Here is an 18,319-nt window from a genome sequence, read left to right on the forward strand (position 1 = left end):
GGGGGGGGGGGGGGGTGACGAAGAACTTGTGTAGATTGATACAGCAGGAATGGGAGCCATTTATTGTAGGACAGGAGCAGTATTTATACATTGTACACAGCTTATTTAAATTAGCATAAACTAAATACATCAGTCAACCAATAAGAAATCTCCACACTTAATGGCTTGCTGGTGTTACTTCACAAACCACTCCCTCTGGCATTTTGCCAGGCGCCATCCAGACTTGTTTACAGACTCTAACATTTCTCTGGCAAAATGCCAGGTGCCATCCTGACTTGTTTACAGACTCTAACAAAACATAATGGAGTTATTTTGGTTTCAAATTATAAATAACTATCTCAACATAGCTTATAGTCCCTGAGAAAACTCAAGAAGACAAAGTATACTGGCCCATAGCAACAAGCAAGAAATCAGAGCTCAGAACATTTTGCTGTCTTTTACAGATGATCAAATCTAAATTTGCTTAGCTTCCTCATCCACTCTTCTCTTTCATCTGATCCCAGATGACTTTTTATTGCTCTAAAACAAAATATGTAATCTCTTTTCCTGGAACTGGCCAGGAAGATCAAAAAGAGACATGACCTAACCTGTGCTAGTCAATCATTTACTCTGAAATTCAACAGGTTGGTCTGAGAGTCATCAGTATATTTTAAGTTTTCCAGATTTATGAAATAAGAATATGAAGTGCCAGTTACATTTGAATTTCATATAATGGGCAAATAATTGTCAGCACCCAATTATACTAAAAATTATTCATTGTTCATAGGAAATTCAGATGTAACTCTGTGTCCTAAACTTTACCTGGAAACCCTTATATCCCTTGAGGATTTTGTAATATGAAAATAAGGAGACTATCAGCGGCTAATGGCCATTCTATACAAAAACATAATGATTTTTGTCTTTATATGACCTCTTCGTAATTGAAGATGGTGATAACTAAGATTTTCTTCTTGATACACTCCTTTTCTTTTAAAGTCAATTTAACATAAGAAGATTTACTCAAAGCAGTGAACAGCTTTTTTCTATACATCTAGATTTTTAAAAGATCAGAAAATGTACAATATTTCCATATTTCTTAATTTCTTAAGATACTTTCTCTTTCCAGCTTTCTTTCTTTTTCTTTCTTTCTTTCTTTCTTTGTTTTTCATACCAGGGATTAAACTCAGGGCACTTAACCACTTAACCACTTATCCCCCTGCCTCCCCATCATACCTTTTTTGTTTTTCTTTGAGACAGGGTCTCACTCAGTTGCTCAGAGCCTCACTAAGTGGCTGAGGCTCACCTTTAACTTGCAATTCTCCCTGCCTCAGCCTCCTGAACTTCTGGAGCTGCTGGAATTATAGGCATGCACCACCATTCTCAGCACTTTTCAACTTTCAACCATAAAACCCCAGGAGTCACTTGGAAAAACTTCTTAAAGAAATTTTAAGAAATTTAGTTTTAAAGCTAATTTCCTAATTGTAGGTCAGAGAGTCAGGATGAAAATGCTCCTGAAAGGAAAACCAGCCTATCCTGGTTGGATAAATAAAAAAACAACAATAAAATTTAAAATTTATTTTAAGATAGTAACAATGATTATTTGCATAACTAAATTTGGGGATCCTAAAACTGTGTACTTCCTTATAAATATAGTTTTAGCAAGAATTTTATTCAGTCTTTTAGCAAGAATCCCCGGCCTACCTTGATATCTGATCACTGTTGATATCTGATAGGACTCCTCTCCCACCATGATGCCTAGGTGGTATTGCATCATCCTGGTCGGACTGTACCAACCCTCCTGTTGCTTTAGTCACAAGCCCCTTAGTCTTGCTGTTTTAGTAATGACCTTCAACCTCTTCGTTGACTATATATTTTCACTTCCCCTGCTAAAGTCAGAGTTTAATCCAATCTTCCTCCCCAGGACAGAATCCTATTGCAGTGATCTCTAGATCCATCATGAGGGTCATGAGTAAAGTTTACCATACTTTGTTTTAACAAGTATAATTGGATAGTTTTTCTATAGTAAAACTACAAAAACTTAACTATGGAAATTAAAACTAATTCTAATGTACAAATTTATAACTACCGATAGGCAAACATTTATTCTACAGAAAAAAAAAAATCTAAGGCACAGAACTGGTCTCACTACAGTTTGAATTATTGGCCTTTTCCTGAGTGTCTTTCAAAAAAATTAAAACATAAAAAAAATCCAGTAAATATATTACCTAAGAGCAAATCTCCTCAAATTAGCCAATGTTGATGGAAGAAAAATGAAAGGTTAAAATAGTTTCTATAGGCTCTTGCTCAGCAAGTTCAAGTTTTATTTATTAAATGTATCACAGATTATGCTTCTAAAAATATCCAGTATTGCTACTTAGGCAATTATTGCTTCAATATATCAAACATCGGTGTTATTTATATTCTAATTTTATAATAACTTGAAAAATATTTTAAATATAGAAACATTTGCCTAAAATTCATGAATTGTAAAGCATGGGAGTTAGTGCTTTTAGAAGATTCATCCAAAAAAGTGTTAATTCTAAGTAGGTAAGGAATTGAAATACTAAGACATTCTAAACATAGCTACTGAGGTTTAGAAAAATGTGACATTTTATTAACACAACTGAAATTTTATTTAATAAACAAAAGTAAATTAATCCCTTTAGTCCTAGAAAGGCAGATAAGAGTATTCTACAAAATACTGAATCCATAAAATGTACCTAACCTTCCAACACACACACATAAAAACCAATGATTTAGAATACAATTTTAATCTTGAAAATACTAAAATCATAAAAATATTTTAATGACTAACAAGTTAATTATCCTAATTAATTAAAGCTTCCTTTTAAATGAAAGAGCAACAAAATATTCTAGTCAAGTTTCCCAGGAGGATAAAGAATCAAGAACCTTAGGTTTAGGTTCAAAGTCCCTGGAAAAGAAGTTGATGCTTCTCTCAGTAATTTATTTATGTCCTCAATTTCTCCTTCTATCATGTGGAATGACAACACACAGCCAACTAGTGGGCATGTCAGAAGGTGCAAATAAATGATCTGTAACAGGGTTATTCAGCTCAATACATTTTTCTCATACTGTTTACAGTCTCTAGTCTAAATTCCATTTCTCTACCACAGTGTGTTCATAGACTGAGCATATTTCTCAGACTCTCTGTGTGGAAACATTGTCAAAAGTGACAAATGCCACTCCAAGGCCTGACTTTTCAAAACCTGCATGATCATCTGTTGTCTCTCTCCTCTCCTCTTTGGACAGTCAATACTGAGAAACAACAGAAAAATCTAAGACTTTATGGGATTATGGAACCATTAAGCAGAAAGCAACTCCATTACTGAGTGGCTGATGAAAGTCAGTTTCCTACAAACCCACATTCTAAAACTAAATCAAATTGTTTCCAGAATGGAGATATGGAGATTGTAGCAAGCGTTAACCAATGTATTTAATCCATGGGCAAAAAAATTCAAAGATCCATATATTTTTCAAGTATATGTATTATAGACCCTACATCATAAATGAAACAATGATATAAGAATGAATTCAACTGCTGTAGATTCATTAGTATCATTGTATAATGACATAAAACAGTACTGTATGATACAAGGAATTACAGTTAACACTTGTTGAACACATATAATAAGCATTGTTTGAAGCATATCATGGGATAGATTTCCACTAATAAATCAAAACTATGAAGAAGACCTTATCATGATTCCTATTTTACTGATGAGAAATTGGAGCTCAGAGTTACCAAGAAACTTGCTCACATCCATCCAGTAGAAAGTTTTGAACCAGGTCTATCAACAAAGTCCATGGAATTAACCACTTTAACAAATTGTTGTTCTGATTAGAGACCTGGAATGACCTCCAGAACACAAGGAAACTAAAATCAGCTGGAACACTAATTTATCTGTAATCCTATGCAAATTATTTCCCCTCTCTGGATTTCAAACTTCTAATGTCACTTCTATTGTGTTAAATTTGGGAGGGGGGAGAGGTGGATTGTCATCCAGGACCGAAAAGTTTAAAATTTCTCAGAGACTAACCCCTTTCTGAATCAACTTTTGTTCATATTTGTGTACTCATCTCCTGAAATAGAGGATATTTCTTAAAATCCTAATTTGTGACACTAAGATTATAATAGTGGTCCACTTTATGCTTTGAATGTAGCCCTTATTGCTCGGCCACTGCAGCTTATTTTTTAAATGGACATTCCTTTCTCTTTGTCTGTCCATGCTCCTCTCTAATCTCGTTCCATCCCTAATCTCAGGGGAAGAGATTGCCTTACTTCCCCATCCTAGACATAGTTGGCTGTCCTTGAGCACTCACCCAACATAGGAATAAGTAAACCAGACTTTGGGGATGGTACCAGAAGAATGACTATCTCCAAAATTAAAAAGTGAATTACAACTTCAAAAGAGAACATGTGGAATGTAGCTATTAAATCACCTCTTTAAAAGGCCCCTGTTCCTGTTAATGGGTAGAATAACAGCCTCTGGGACAGAAGACTCCTGTGTTTCTCTTTAGCTAGAAAAGCAATTAACCATCTTTCTCCTTTTTCTCCAAACCATGTCCCTGTTATTGGATTGGCATGGGGGACAAGGACCAAGCTTTGGCAACAAAATTAAAAATATAAAGCAGATATAAATCTGTATTTGGATATTTTCCTATCATTTATTCATTTACTTTTTTGTTGTTGTTGTTGTTGTTGCACTAGGGATTGAACCCAGGGGCACTCCTAACGCTGAACTACATTCCCAGTTTTATTTTGAGAAAGGGTCTCCAACTTGATATTTTCCTGACTCAGCCTTCCCAGTCTCTGGGATATGGATTTGTACCACCCTTCCCAACCAGAATAATGGTATGGGGTGTGTGTGTGAGTGAGAGAGAGAGAGAGAGAGAGAGAGTCAATTAGAAAATTAGATATATTATGTAACATATATTATATATATGTTATATATTATTACCTATTATATATAATATAGGTATATTATATATAATATAAGTATATTATATTATATGTTTTATATAATATAAAAATATATAATATATAATTATATATAATATATAATATAAATAAGGTTGCAAGGTATGATATATACATATATATACGTATGTATATATTACATGTTCTATAATTAGCGATTTTGTCCTGTATTTTGTCCCAACTCATTAGCTGTCCTTTATTTAGTTTTTTCTATATAATGTAAAAATAAAAACAGTTGAAATTCTTTTTAGGTTATAGTAATTATCACTGAAGTCTTTTAAATGATGGCAACACTAGGTGAAAATTCTACCATCTGCATAAATATTTGAATAGCAGTAGCAAGTTTGGCTGAGACAAGAACAAAATGAAAGAATGAGAATTAACTACATTAATTTTTCTTATTTAAATTATGAAAAGACTGTTTTAGACTAAAATACCAGATCCAGAAGAAATAGCTATATTTAAAGAAAACTTTAGAACTGTAGCCAGACAGTAATAATCTTGATACTTTAAAGCAAGGAAATCAGTGATAGTCCCAAGGTATTGAAAGACAGCCAAATAGTATAAACGCATAGCTCTGAAGGTCAGCCTTCAGTGACAGCCCCCACTTCTTAAAAAAAAAAAAAAAAAAAAAAAAAAAAAACAGCAAAAATGCAAGTGACTCCTCCAGTAAACATATTTCTGAAAGTCACCAGTCAATAGTTGCCTTATTTCCAGGACCAAGCAGAGGTAAGTATACCAGTCCCTGAATACTTCTGCTACAGAGCCCAGGCTTTCTAAAAAAATTGAGGCAGTGCAGAGACATGCCCCCAGCCCTGCCCCCTTACTCCAATTATTTTAATCAGGCCAGAAAGATTTCAGATATATTACTCAGAATAACAGGCATGAGGTTATTAGAAGAGATAGAAAAGGGGAAAAGGTACACTTCAAGGAAGAGAGTGGAAGGGCAGTTTTATTGGAGGTCCCAGGGAAGTTTCCAGAATCCTGCACAAGTCCACCTTCTGACTTTAGACGTTATATGGATTGCCACCAAGAGAAAAATCTTGGCTACTTTAAGGAAACTGAGTCCCATTTTTTTTTGTCTAAATTTTCTGTCTCGTTAATGGGTTTAAAATTGAGTTCCCCCTTTTTTTGCCACAATTTCCCATCCCCTTAATTTGTTTATTACCCTTCAAATCAACTTTTTCTTGGGAAGGTCTTGATGTTTTGGCTATCATGGTGTTGGTGAGTCCAGAAATGATACCAGTGTTCTGATACTGTTCTCCCGGTTTTGAAGATTGAACAACCCAGAAATGCCAAGGCAAGAGCCAAAACTTTTAAAGAACAGAATGGAGGAACTTTGGATAGGGCAAAGGGGAGGGAGGGAAAAGGAGGGGGGGCACAGGGGTAGGAAAGGTGGTGGAATGAGGTGAACATCATTTCCTAAAGTACACGTATGAAGACATGAATGGTGTGACTCTACTTTGTGTACAACCAGAGAAATGAAAAATTGTGCTCTGTATGTGTACTATGAATTGAAATGCATTCTGCTGTCATGTATGACAAATTAGAATAAATAAATACACTTTAAAAAAAAAGAAAAGAACAGAGAGAGAGAGACTCCTGTATAAAGAGGGGGTCCAAAGCTGGTGCCTAAGGAGTGGGGTGTCCTGCCCCTTTTATATATTTTAGACTTCCTCTGTTCTCATGCCCCCTCCTCCCATCCTGCCTACATGACCCAAAAGGTGGAGTGATCCTAGATTAGAAAGGAAGCTACCCAGAGGTACAGGCAGAAAGGGAGCCACCCAGGGGCTACTCATTAACAACTCCTTGCAGGAGAAACAATTCCTTGGAGGCAGGCAACTTTGGCAATAGGCTGGAGGAGGGGAAAGTGTTCTGAGGTATTAGCATTTTATTTCCTTTTCAATCAGCCTCCATCTTTCTGACCATATATTTTGTTATCTACACTTACAGTCCTTTTGCCTTGCCTCATGGAAGTTATAAAATAGTATCTGTGATAAGGGGGAATCCTGGAGACCTTGTTACAAAAGATAATGGCAATAGAGAGGGTAGTTTTCTTAATTAAAGCTGGGAGAGGTTTTCAGATACCAAGCCCCCATCTTCCAGCTGCATGTCTGCCAGACAAGGCTCCCTGCGGTTTTCAGTTGCTCTTCATTGTCTTCCCCTTGCTCACCCATTCATGACTGTCTGGCTACCTAACATTTCTGCTTCTGAAAATGCACAAATCCTGAATACCAGATTTCCCAACAAAATCTTACAAGTATAGTTCTGTCATGAGAAGTTCACCTTTCAAAACCAGATGGAATTATATCTATTATTAATTCTCATGTTCCCACTATGTCAACTGTTCAATCTATTGACCACATTAGTTATGAGTTTATGAGTGACAGTCATGCTCACAAGCTATGAGATCAAATTTAATTTTTTTCAGTTCCACCACTGTTGGCAATTATCTTTTTCTATTGAATTTATGTATATTTGAACCTCAAAATGTCAAAAAACCAGTGTAAATTTTTGGATGAATTTGCTGAAAGGCAGATTTTATTAAAGAAGAAAAAATCCTTTAGAATCAATTGTACAATATGCAGTGGTTCATTTCACAACAAAAATGATGGAGAGACAGGCCAGTTGTGATGACATACACTTGTAATCTCAGCTACTCAGGAGGTTGAGGCAGGAGGTTGGCAAATTTGACACCAGCATGGGCAATTTAGCAAGACTCTGTCTTAAAAATAAAATTGTAAAAAGGTTTGAGGAGGCCCAGACAGGCCCAGCACTGGCCTGCCAACCTGCTAACTGGTGCCTGATCACCATTTGGAGCAAAGGACTGCACTTCAGCTCCCCAACTCATGTCTACTCCTGGCCTTCCTCCATCTTAGGATGCTGCAGCCATCACCATAGCCCTCCCCACATAGTATCCTCTATCTCAGGACAACTGACAAGGTGTGGAAGAAGCTCCCCTGTAGCACCACACACCACAGTGCTACATCTCCTAACAAGCCACCCAAAGCCATCCTATGGCCTGCCTTTTCAGCCTCATCTCTAAAAGTAGTTGTTTCCATCTTGGGACACCTCCACCATCATCTTGGCTTACCCACTCCTCCACTCATACCACCATCTGCATTTAGGACAGCTACCATCTCAGAACACCAGTGGAGGACTAAAAGCCCATCACCAAGGTACTTACAGGTTTGATACTACCAACAACAACAACTAGGGAACTGCCGCTTCCATCTAGAGACAACAGCCAGGACCCGGAAGACCATCACTAAGGTCCCTGCAGGCCTGCTTACACCAGAGGTATTCCTGCTAGGTGTTCCAATAGTCACCATTTTGTTGCAGAGGCAGGAGAGAGCCTTACACAGGGCCACCCCTTTCTTTCTTTTCTCCTGTTAACAGCCATCTAATACCTCTGTATTCTCACTTCCTACCTCATAAACATCACACACTACACCTCCACCCTGCTTCTGTCTTTTTCCACCAGTAGAAACTGTAGATCCTTTTTCAAACCTATAGTTTATAGTGCAGATAATAATTGAATACATCATTATTTTGACAAACTATAATTGTCTAAACAGAAACTAGTTGGTTTAAAGCTGGACATCATTTCCATTGTGAGCTGTTAATATTGATCCCACCTTGAAGGCAAGGCACCAGAAACCTACAGGAACACATTAAGATTATAGGGTAGAAACTGTAGTACATCAGATCTGCACTACTAGAGAGAAAGACACACAGAAAACACGAAAAGCCAGGGGAAGAACGTGCCCCTAACAAAAAAGATGACATAATAATAGAATTCTTTGACAGCACAGCAGATGAAATGTCAGAGAAGGAGTCTAGAATGTACAAAATTAAAATGATCTGCAAATCAAAAATGATGTAAGAACAAATACAGGCAACAATTGATCATCCATCAAAGAGATAAAAGAGCAGATACAGAAAGCAAAAGATTACTTCAGAAAAGAGAGATTCTGAAAAACAAAATTCTTGAAATGAAGGAAACAATAATTCCGATAAAAAATTCAGTAGAAAGCACCACCAACAGACTAGACCACATGGAAGACAGAACCTCAGACAATAAAGACAAAATATACAATCTTGAGAATAAAGTTGACCACACAGTGAAGATGGTAGGAAACCATAAAGAGAACATCCAAGAATTATGGGACAACATCAAAAGACCAAATCTAATATTTGTCAGTATAGAGGAAGGCACAGAGATACAAACCAAAGGAATGCACAATCTCTTGAATGAAATAATATCAGAAATTTTCCCAAACATGAAGAATGAATTGGAAAATCAAATAAGAGGTTTACAGGATACCAAAAGTACAAAATTATAACAGATCTATACCAAGACATATTATAATGAAAATGCTTTCTATATGTCTTCCTCTCTAGCAATGCAGAATAAGAATAGAATTTGAAAAGCCTCAAGAAAAAAGACTGAGGCTATATATAAGGGGAAACCAATTCGGATCTAGCAGATTTCTCAACCCAGACCCTCAAAGCTAGGAGATCCTGGAACAACACATACTAAGCTCTAAAAGAAAATGGATGCCAACCAAGAATCACATTTCCAGCAAAATTAAGCTTCAGATTTAATGACAAAATAAAACATTCCATGATAAATAAAAGTTAAAAGAATGTACAAATGAGAAAGCCTGCACAACAGAATATCATTGGCAAAATATTTCTGAGGAGGAAATTAGGCCAAGGTGAGAAAATTAAATGACTCACTCAAAGTCACAGAACTACAAAGTGGCAAATCAGAAATTGAAAACTAAGTCACTAACTTTAAATCCAGAGTTTTTACATGGATGAGTAATTTCTGTTTCTTCTTCAAAGATCAATATTCCAATAAGACATTCTCCTGACTGCCTTAAATTGACTCTCAAAAATATATTTGACAAAGATCAGGGGTTTATTATTAAAATGTTTGCTTAAACATAGTGTAATGTTTTAGAAATATCTTTTATCCTGCCTATGACTATGAGGAATGTTTCCTCATTTTTTTCTATTCTTTTTTTTTCTGAAAACTTATGGTTTTTGAATGCAATGAGTTCTTTTATGTTTGTCAATTAAAAATGTAGAGAGAAAAGATAATCCCACTAAATGCTATTGGCAGCATTCCCACTGTGAAAAACCCTCTCTCTTACTCTTTGTGTAAGTTGGTTGAACAAACTCAAGACAGACTGATCTGATTCCAGATGGTGTTGAAAAATCATGACAGACTCTGTCATTAATAGTTTGTTCCTAAGAATTTAAGTTGTACTGTTGTGAACAGGTGGCACATAACAGATCTTCCCCTTACTGCGGCACTACTTTGAATATAGCAGCTGTTCTGATAAATTTACTTTATTCTATTTTGCAACACTAAAATATTCAATTCTTAGAAAAATCAGAAATGTCCCTTCAGATAGCATTTCATTTTCCTAAACTGGTACAGAAAGGAACATAATATTTACTTCAATAATTATCAAAACTAGTAAAATTATATCTCTGCTAAAAAAATTAAAGATATTTATGTTATTAAATGTATTTATGTCCTAACAAATACTTTTAAAAATATTTTAGCATGCATGATTTTTTTTTAATTAGCATAAAAAGATTTTTTTCACAAATGTAGCAAAATGCAGCCAATATCCTCTCTTTCAATTAGTGAAGAATCAAAGGGTGGATTTCATGGATGGCGCAAGAAGTTTATGCCCCACAATATCTTCTTCTATTCCATCTCTCTAATCAAAGCATTTGCCAACCCATGGTTTATGGTGTGAGGAATTTTTTAGGAATAATTACTGAATCTTGTAATTTTATTTATTTCCCTGGTAATGTCTTTTTTTTTAAAAGTTAGACAGCTCAAGAGAATTTTGCATATCTATAACTATTCTCCAAATTCAAGTCTAAACTTGCTTCTAGGAATGATGGTGTATACCTGTAACCCCAGTGACTCAGAAGGCTGAAGCAAGGATGATTGGAAGTTCCAGCCAGGCTTAGCAACTTAGTGGGACCCTGTAACAAAATAAAAAGGTCTGAGTATGTAGCATCCCTGGTTCAATTCCCAGTACTGCAAAACTAAACAAACAGACTTGTCTGTGGGAGATAATCTTTTTTTATGGTTATGTTTTAGTGCACTTATATCTCCTAAAACATCTCTGGGAGATGGAATCTGAGACTGAACTGAGACAGTCAGGGACCACCATGTGGGGTCAGATGCAAGAGACAGATGTACTCCCAAATCCTGAAAATCCTGACCTATTACCCATTAAAAGTATGCTACGTGTGTTCCTAATATCCCTCACTTTCCCAAACAATCTTATCAGCCATAGAAACCAGGTGCATCATAAAAGTTAGGCTGCCTTTGCCATAACATCTCCAAGAATAAACTCAAATGACAGAAAAAGCCAGTTAAGACCACCACAGAAAAACAGAAAGCAAACAAACTCCTGGGCCAAGAACCTGTTAGTAGTCAAAAATAAGGTACATGTTTTCTTCTAGCCCCACTGTGTGCTGTCTCAGCAGCTAAAACAACCCAACCTTACCCCAAGGCCAGGATGACTGAATGGGATGATAATAGAACTAGGAGTTCCTGGGCCACCAACAACCCCTCTTCAAGGCCAGGATGTCGATCATCCCTACAACCCCTACACATCAATGACAGTTGCCTCCTTCCTTTGTCTGGGGACCAACCCTAATTCTTTCTCAATCACTAGAGTTCCAACTCTTCTCAAAGTGAATCCCACAGCTCAGTTAAAGCCTTGTCTCTATGTTCATGCTCACTTGTCTTGGTTTTGTTTCTCCATTAACTGAGTCAGAAGTTCCCATATCTGATATCAGAACTAAAATAGGAATAAAGGAATGTAGAACCCAGGGAATGCATGAGAGGCATCTGTTTTCCCCTGGTCAAACTACAAAATACAATCTGAAAATAATGTTCTTGTTGCTACTGTATAAGAAATTAAGTAACAATTCTAAGAACTTCAAAAAAATATAAAAACATACAGTTATAATTTGCTAAATACTTAATATTCAGGCATATAAACTAAGCATTTTATGAAAAATTCCCTTTTTTTTGGTACTGGGTATTGAATCCAGGGGTGCTCTACCATTGAACTATATCCCCAACCCTTTTCATTTAATTTTTTAAAAATTTTGAGATAGGGCTTCACTAAATTGTCATGACTGGCCTTGAACTTGTGATCCTCTTGCCTCAGCCTCTGGAGTTGCTGTGATTACAGGCATGCCTATAATAAAGTAAAAAAGGGATGGGAATAAAGGTTAGTAACAGAGCATTTGCCTATCATATGAAGGACCTGGCTTCTATCCCGGGGGGATAAGCTTCAGAAGAAATGTATAAATTATCCTTATATCAAAAGTACATGATTAGAGCTGTGGTAGAGCATGCTTGTCATCTCAGTGACTTGGGAGACAGAGGCAGGAGGATGGCAAATTGAAGAAGGCAGATAACTTAATTTACTTAACTATCATAATTTCAATGTTAAAGTACATCAAAATATCATGCTGCACATCTTCAATATATACAAATAAAATCTATCTTCCCTCTCAAATAGAAAAACATAATTATAAATATTAAATATTTATAATATTTATAATATTTTTTAAGGAGCACATTAGATTTTCCTCCAAGATTTTACAAGCCAAGTAAAAGATTTTCAAACCAAAGTTCATTTTAATTATCATCAACCTTAAAGTCACAGGAATGTTCATGTAATCTGTCATTTAAAAAAACAAAACAAAACAACAACAAAAAAACACAACCATTTCTGGCAGTTTTTCTCCTACTATTTATTAAACAATTAATGATTTCAACATCAAAGTTTGCAAAAAGCTCAAGGAAGACCTGTTCAAGAATAAAGAATGGCTTTGTGTGGTGGTACATGCCTATAATCGTAGATACTAGACAGGCTGAGGCAGGAATATCACAAATTTGAGGCAAGCCTGGGCAATTTAATGAGACCCTATCTCAAAATGAAACAAAAAAGGCTGGAATATGGTTCAGCGGTGAAGCATTTGCCTAGCATGTGCACGTGCATGGATTCAATTCCTAGTACCCCCCCCTTCCACACAAAAGAATAAAATCTAAAAAAAGCAAAATAATTATAATATAACCTAATATTGTTTAGAAGCATATTATATGCTATAAGGAAAGAAGAAATTTTCTTCCAGCTTTTTATGGTTTCTGTGTAGGAAAGGAAAACTGACAAACAAGAGAACAGAACACTAATTTACTTAATAAATTGTATCTGACATGAAAAGTTTCATAAGGAAAGGAAAATTCAAAGAAATGAGTAAACCTGTGTATTTTTAGGCTAAAATTTATGAAGAAATAGATACTTGTGGGGATGTATGATTAGACAAAAAATATATTATAATGGTAATAAAGTAGAGGAAACATAGCAAGACCTGTTGTTCAGTTTTTTCTCTGTGATCCTGTATCTTCAGAGATAAAGATGTTCTTCTCCTCCAGGTATAGGGAGGGCATCTCTCAAATGAAGATCTTGTGAACTGCTACACAGCAATGTAGAAAATCCTTCCTACTTTTTTCAAGACCTCAATCAAGAACAAAGTGTTGGGGAGGTGAAGAGTACATTTTCTGCTTCTGCTGCTTCTTCAGATGCCCAGGTACTTTTGCTGAAAGCTTGTCCTTGTCCCCAATGCCAATCCAATGAGGACACAATTTTGAGAAAAAGGAAAAAGAAGGTTTATTGCTTTACTAGCAAAGGAGAAACACAGGGGAATCCTATCCCAGAGGTTGTAATTCGACCCATCAGTTGGAACAGGGGGATTTTAAAGAGTTGATTCAAAGGCTACATTCCACATGTTCTCAGTAGGAGTTGCAATTCACTTGTTAATTTGGGAGATCACTTCTGAGATCTTGTTTTATCCCCAAAGTCTGGATTACTTGTTCCTACTGTGAGTGTGTCCTCAAGGACAGAATCTGCCTGCAATGGAGAAGAAAGATAATCCTGTTTCCCCTGAGATCAGGGAGGTTGAGCTATTAGGAAGAAGCAGGGAAGGAGAAAGAGAAAGAAACCTGTTCATTTTAAAAATAAGTTATAGTGACAGAACACCCAGGGCTACATTCAAAGCATAAAGTAGACCATTGTTAAACTACCATATTCTAGAATAGCATGTTCTGAACACTATCAGTACCAAGAAATGTGCTACATGCATTACATACATTGCATTATTTTGTCTTATCAAGCACCTGTAAAAATAATACTCTTAATTTGTCCAAGATCACGTTATCAGTAACAACAAAGTTAGGGTAACCTGTCTCATGATAACATTCTTAATTCCTGTGTCAGCTACCCACCTGAGCTTTGGTTTCTCCATTTACTTCTGTAGCTACTTAATAAGTTAGTTAATATTCATTTCTAAGATGTATATTTGGCATACTTAATTGAAGATATTGCAGCTACACCTCCTGGATTACATACATTCACTCTTCAATTCTATACATTTGGAATTTCCAAACTATACATTTGGAATTTCCTGAACCATAGACTTAACTAAAAGGCTTAATAAATTCCCTGGAATAGTCAGTCTAATGTTCTACCAAGTTTAAGAACTATTGAATTAGATTAATAACTTGTTTAAATGGAAAATAGCATCAATTTCTAGAAAAATGGATATTACTATAATATGGACGGAAGAGTTGCACACTCAGGCCCTGATTCGCTTGCAGTCAGGAAAAGTTTTTAGGTTTACAACCTGGGATTTATAATATTTGAAATTTAAAAAGGACCTATATTCATATCTGTTATACTTTGAACTTTATATAAAATTAATTGATTCAGTAAAACTATGTATAATTTCCATCATTGATCCTTTGTTTAATAATTCTCAATCCTTTTTAAATTTATTTAAAATTTAAAATTCTCAATCCGTTTAAAATTTCAAGTTAATGGTTAAAGATTTTTCCAAAAATTAGTATTATAATAAAAAAGATATACTTTATGGATAACTATAACAAAATAATGTTGTCTAGGTTTGAAGGTCTGGTTGTTAAAGTATGAAACAGATGCTGCTTTATCAAAACAAAATAAAAAACTTCCTAAGAGTTCATATTATTATAGACCCCTTTAGATAAATTCCACATAATTGTTTCAGAAAAACCACACAATTTGAAGAAATTTGAAAAAAGAAAGCTGAAGTCAAAATTTCTCAAAACTCTTTTTCTTCCTTAAAATACATCAAAACATGTATGTACATGATATATGAGATGGTTGTTAGGGCTACTTGCAAATATTTCAACTTTTATCTTTCTAGGCACACGGAAATATTGGACAATGTTTGCACATTTAAATGGAAGCCTTGGCATGCAATTCTCTTTAACCAATAAAAATGTAAGAGTGCCACATGTCATGACTAGAAGGAAGTTTTAAGTACTGGTGCATCCAAACTACATTTTCCTTTGATTTGAAATACAACTTGAAATTTTTCAGATGGTGATTCTGGGTCCAGGAGTAAAAGATACAGGAAGCTGAGCTACTATTGATGGATGAGCTACTCATGAGCTAGTGATGTAAGAAAGATGAGGCTGAACACCCAAGGAATTAGCAAGAAGCAGGTTGATTTCACGCTGCAGAGGTCTAGAGAAGGCTCATGCTTAAAAATCTCTGGACTATGAATCTAGAAATTCTTTAATCTCTATACCCAGCAGGAGGAGGGGTTTGATGGTTTACATGAAAACCTTTATGTTCCCCTTTTTTTCTTTTTCTTTTCTTTTCTTTTTTTTTTTTTTTGACTAGACAGAGGTTTCACAACTCTTTACCACAGAAAACAGAAGTAACAATTCTTGTACACCATTAAATTAGCGGTCTAATTTAGCTTTTGCAAGACAGAGCACTTGGCCTTTACAAAAAAAAAAAAAAGAAAGTTTCAAACCATGTTGAGTACTTTGCAGAAATTTTTGCAGATATTCTGTTAATAAGAACAATTATGGTGAGGGTCTCTAGAGAAGCTTAATTAAGATTCTTTGGTGGAGGAGGGGGTGCCACTACACTAGCTCAGATGGATATGGCACGTGAGCAAAAAATAAACTTCTGTTATTTTAAGCATGAAGACCTGGGGTTGTGGTATTACTTCAACACTGTCTAACTCACTATGCCTGATTCATTTGCAGAGCAAAAGTTATCATGCTTTTCTTTAAAATACATAGCTAAATCAAAATGATCCTTTTCAGATCTGAATTTTTAATTTAAAATTAATTTTGTAAAACTAAATTAATAAATAAAAATTAAAAACAGAAGAATACCTGTTACAACAATATACTAATATAACTCAAGTTTTGCTGAGAACGGTGACTTTTGCCTACAATTCCTACTTTTGCCTACTTGGAAGACTGAAGCAGGGAGATCACAAGTTTGAGGCCAGCCTAGGTAACTTAGTAGGACCCTCTCTCAACATTAAGTTAAATAAAAAGGGGATGGACTGTGCTCAGAGGTTATCTAGCATGTGCAAGTCCCTGGGTGCCATCCCCAGTTTTGCTGAAAAAAAGAAAGAAAAATCAAAAGAAGACAGTTCTTTTTATATGAATAGTTCATAATAACTATGAAGAGCAACATCAAGAAGAAAAAAAATCAGCATTAGGTCTTGAATGTGAGTGTAAGTTATGAAAAATAAGATGAGTAGAATTTTAGTGTTGTTAACAGTAAGAAAGAAATGGTTTTAAGACCTTTCAAAAGAAGAAGCAAACTCTTTAGAATGCAATCAATAGAGTTTCAAAAACAAATTGCTCTATTATTGACAGCCACTCTCTGCTGTGTTCTATCTGAATGGTGGAAAGGAACCAATAGAGATTCAAAATTATAAAAGAAAGCACATTCATCTCAGGCGGGAAAGATGTAAAGCTACAAATATTAAAAAAAAAAAGAAGTGTGTCACATTAGATTGGGTAGAGAGATGTGATGGGAGGGGAGGGAAGGGAAAGGGGGATAGGAAGGGCAGCAAAATAAAATAGACATTATTATTGCTGCATGTATATAGGTGACTGTATGACCAATGTGATTCTGTAACCTGTACAATCAGAAAAATGAAAAATTATACCCCATTTGATTCAAATGTATGAATTGTCAAGATCATTGTACTGTCATGTGTAAGTAATAAAAAAAAGAGAATATGAAAGTAAAAAAATACAGATTTTAATGGCACTTCAAAAAAATAGTTACAAAAACATCTGTTAATCATAAGTCTCTATATAAGATTAATTCCCAAATTCCGAATCTTTTCTATATCAGTAGCTCATAAAGGTTGTAGAAGCAAAAGATTAATTCTTACAGAGATTCCCTCAGCTTTTTGGAAATTTGATTTTTCTCACTTCTAGCAACTTTTATTTTTTTTAACTTTAGAAGTTTAAAAAGAGCTGATATGTGGGAATTGTTCATCATGCCATAAAAATTGAGAGTGAATGTTTGAGTTAAGTTATATAAATTTATCAGGTCCCTGTAAATAAATATAAAACATCACACTATAGCACTTTCTATAGGGTCTGGCAAGTAATAGTCATTCCATTTGCTACCGGATTCTTAAGCCAGAGGCCTTGCTCTGAGGATTCAACAAATCAGGTCTAGCCACTCACTCCCCAAATCAAACAGAAATATGATGGTAAAAAGCATGAAATGGAATGTTAGTTGATGCAGTGACACAAAGAGGACAGGTTACCCATGTCTTTAGCCATATCTTTGAGGCGCTGACTACATCTCTGAGATTTTACAGAAAGGGAAATAAGGGCAGGCTTTTTGCAGCTGTCAAAGGTGATCTTGATTAGGTGGTCTGTCAGGATGGGTCAACCAGGGTCTTGTCCCTGATAAGAAAGTTTCTGTTGTATTGGGGGGTTGGGTGGATCATCATAAGATCTTATTAGATCAGACCTTGTTCCTTGAATCTGAAGTGACTCCAAATAAGAAGATGGACACAAAATGGAAGGAAAGATGTCAAGTCTTTAATCTTGTTTTTAGCCACCCATCAGAATTTGAGAGGCAAAAGTGAAGAGTTCAGGGCTGGGGTTGTGGCTCAGTGGTAGAGTGCTCACCTAGCACGTGGGAGGCCCTGGGTTGGACTACATAAAAATAAATAAACGAAATAAAGGTTTTGTGTATAACTAAAAAATAAATATTTTTTAAAAAGTGAAGAGTTAATTCCTTATTCCATATTTTCTTCCCAGAAAACAAAACACATTTCATCTTAAATCCCAATTTCACATTTCAGGCTTAAATAACACAACTGGTGTTAAATACATTTTAAGTATTAAGGGGAAACTACCCCAAATATCAACTTGTTTTTATTGTGTCAGATTACATCTCTCTCCAGTAT

The sequence above is a fragment of the Marmota marmota genome, unplaced genomic scaffold (genome assembly GCF_001458135.2).
Source record: "Marmota marmota marmota unplaced genomic scaffold, marMar, whole genome shotgun sequence".
NCBI lineage: Eukaryota > Metazoa > Chordata > Mammalia > Rodentia > Sciuridae > Marmota > Marmota marmota.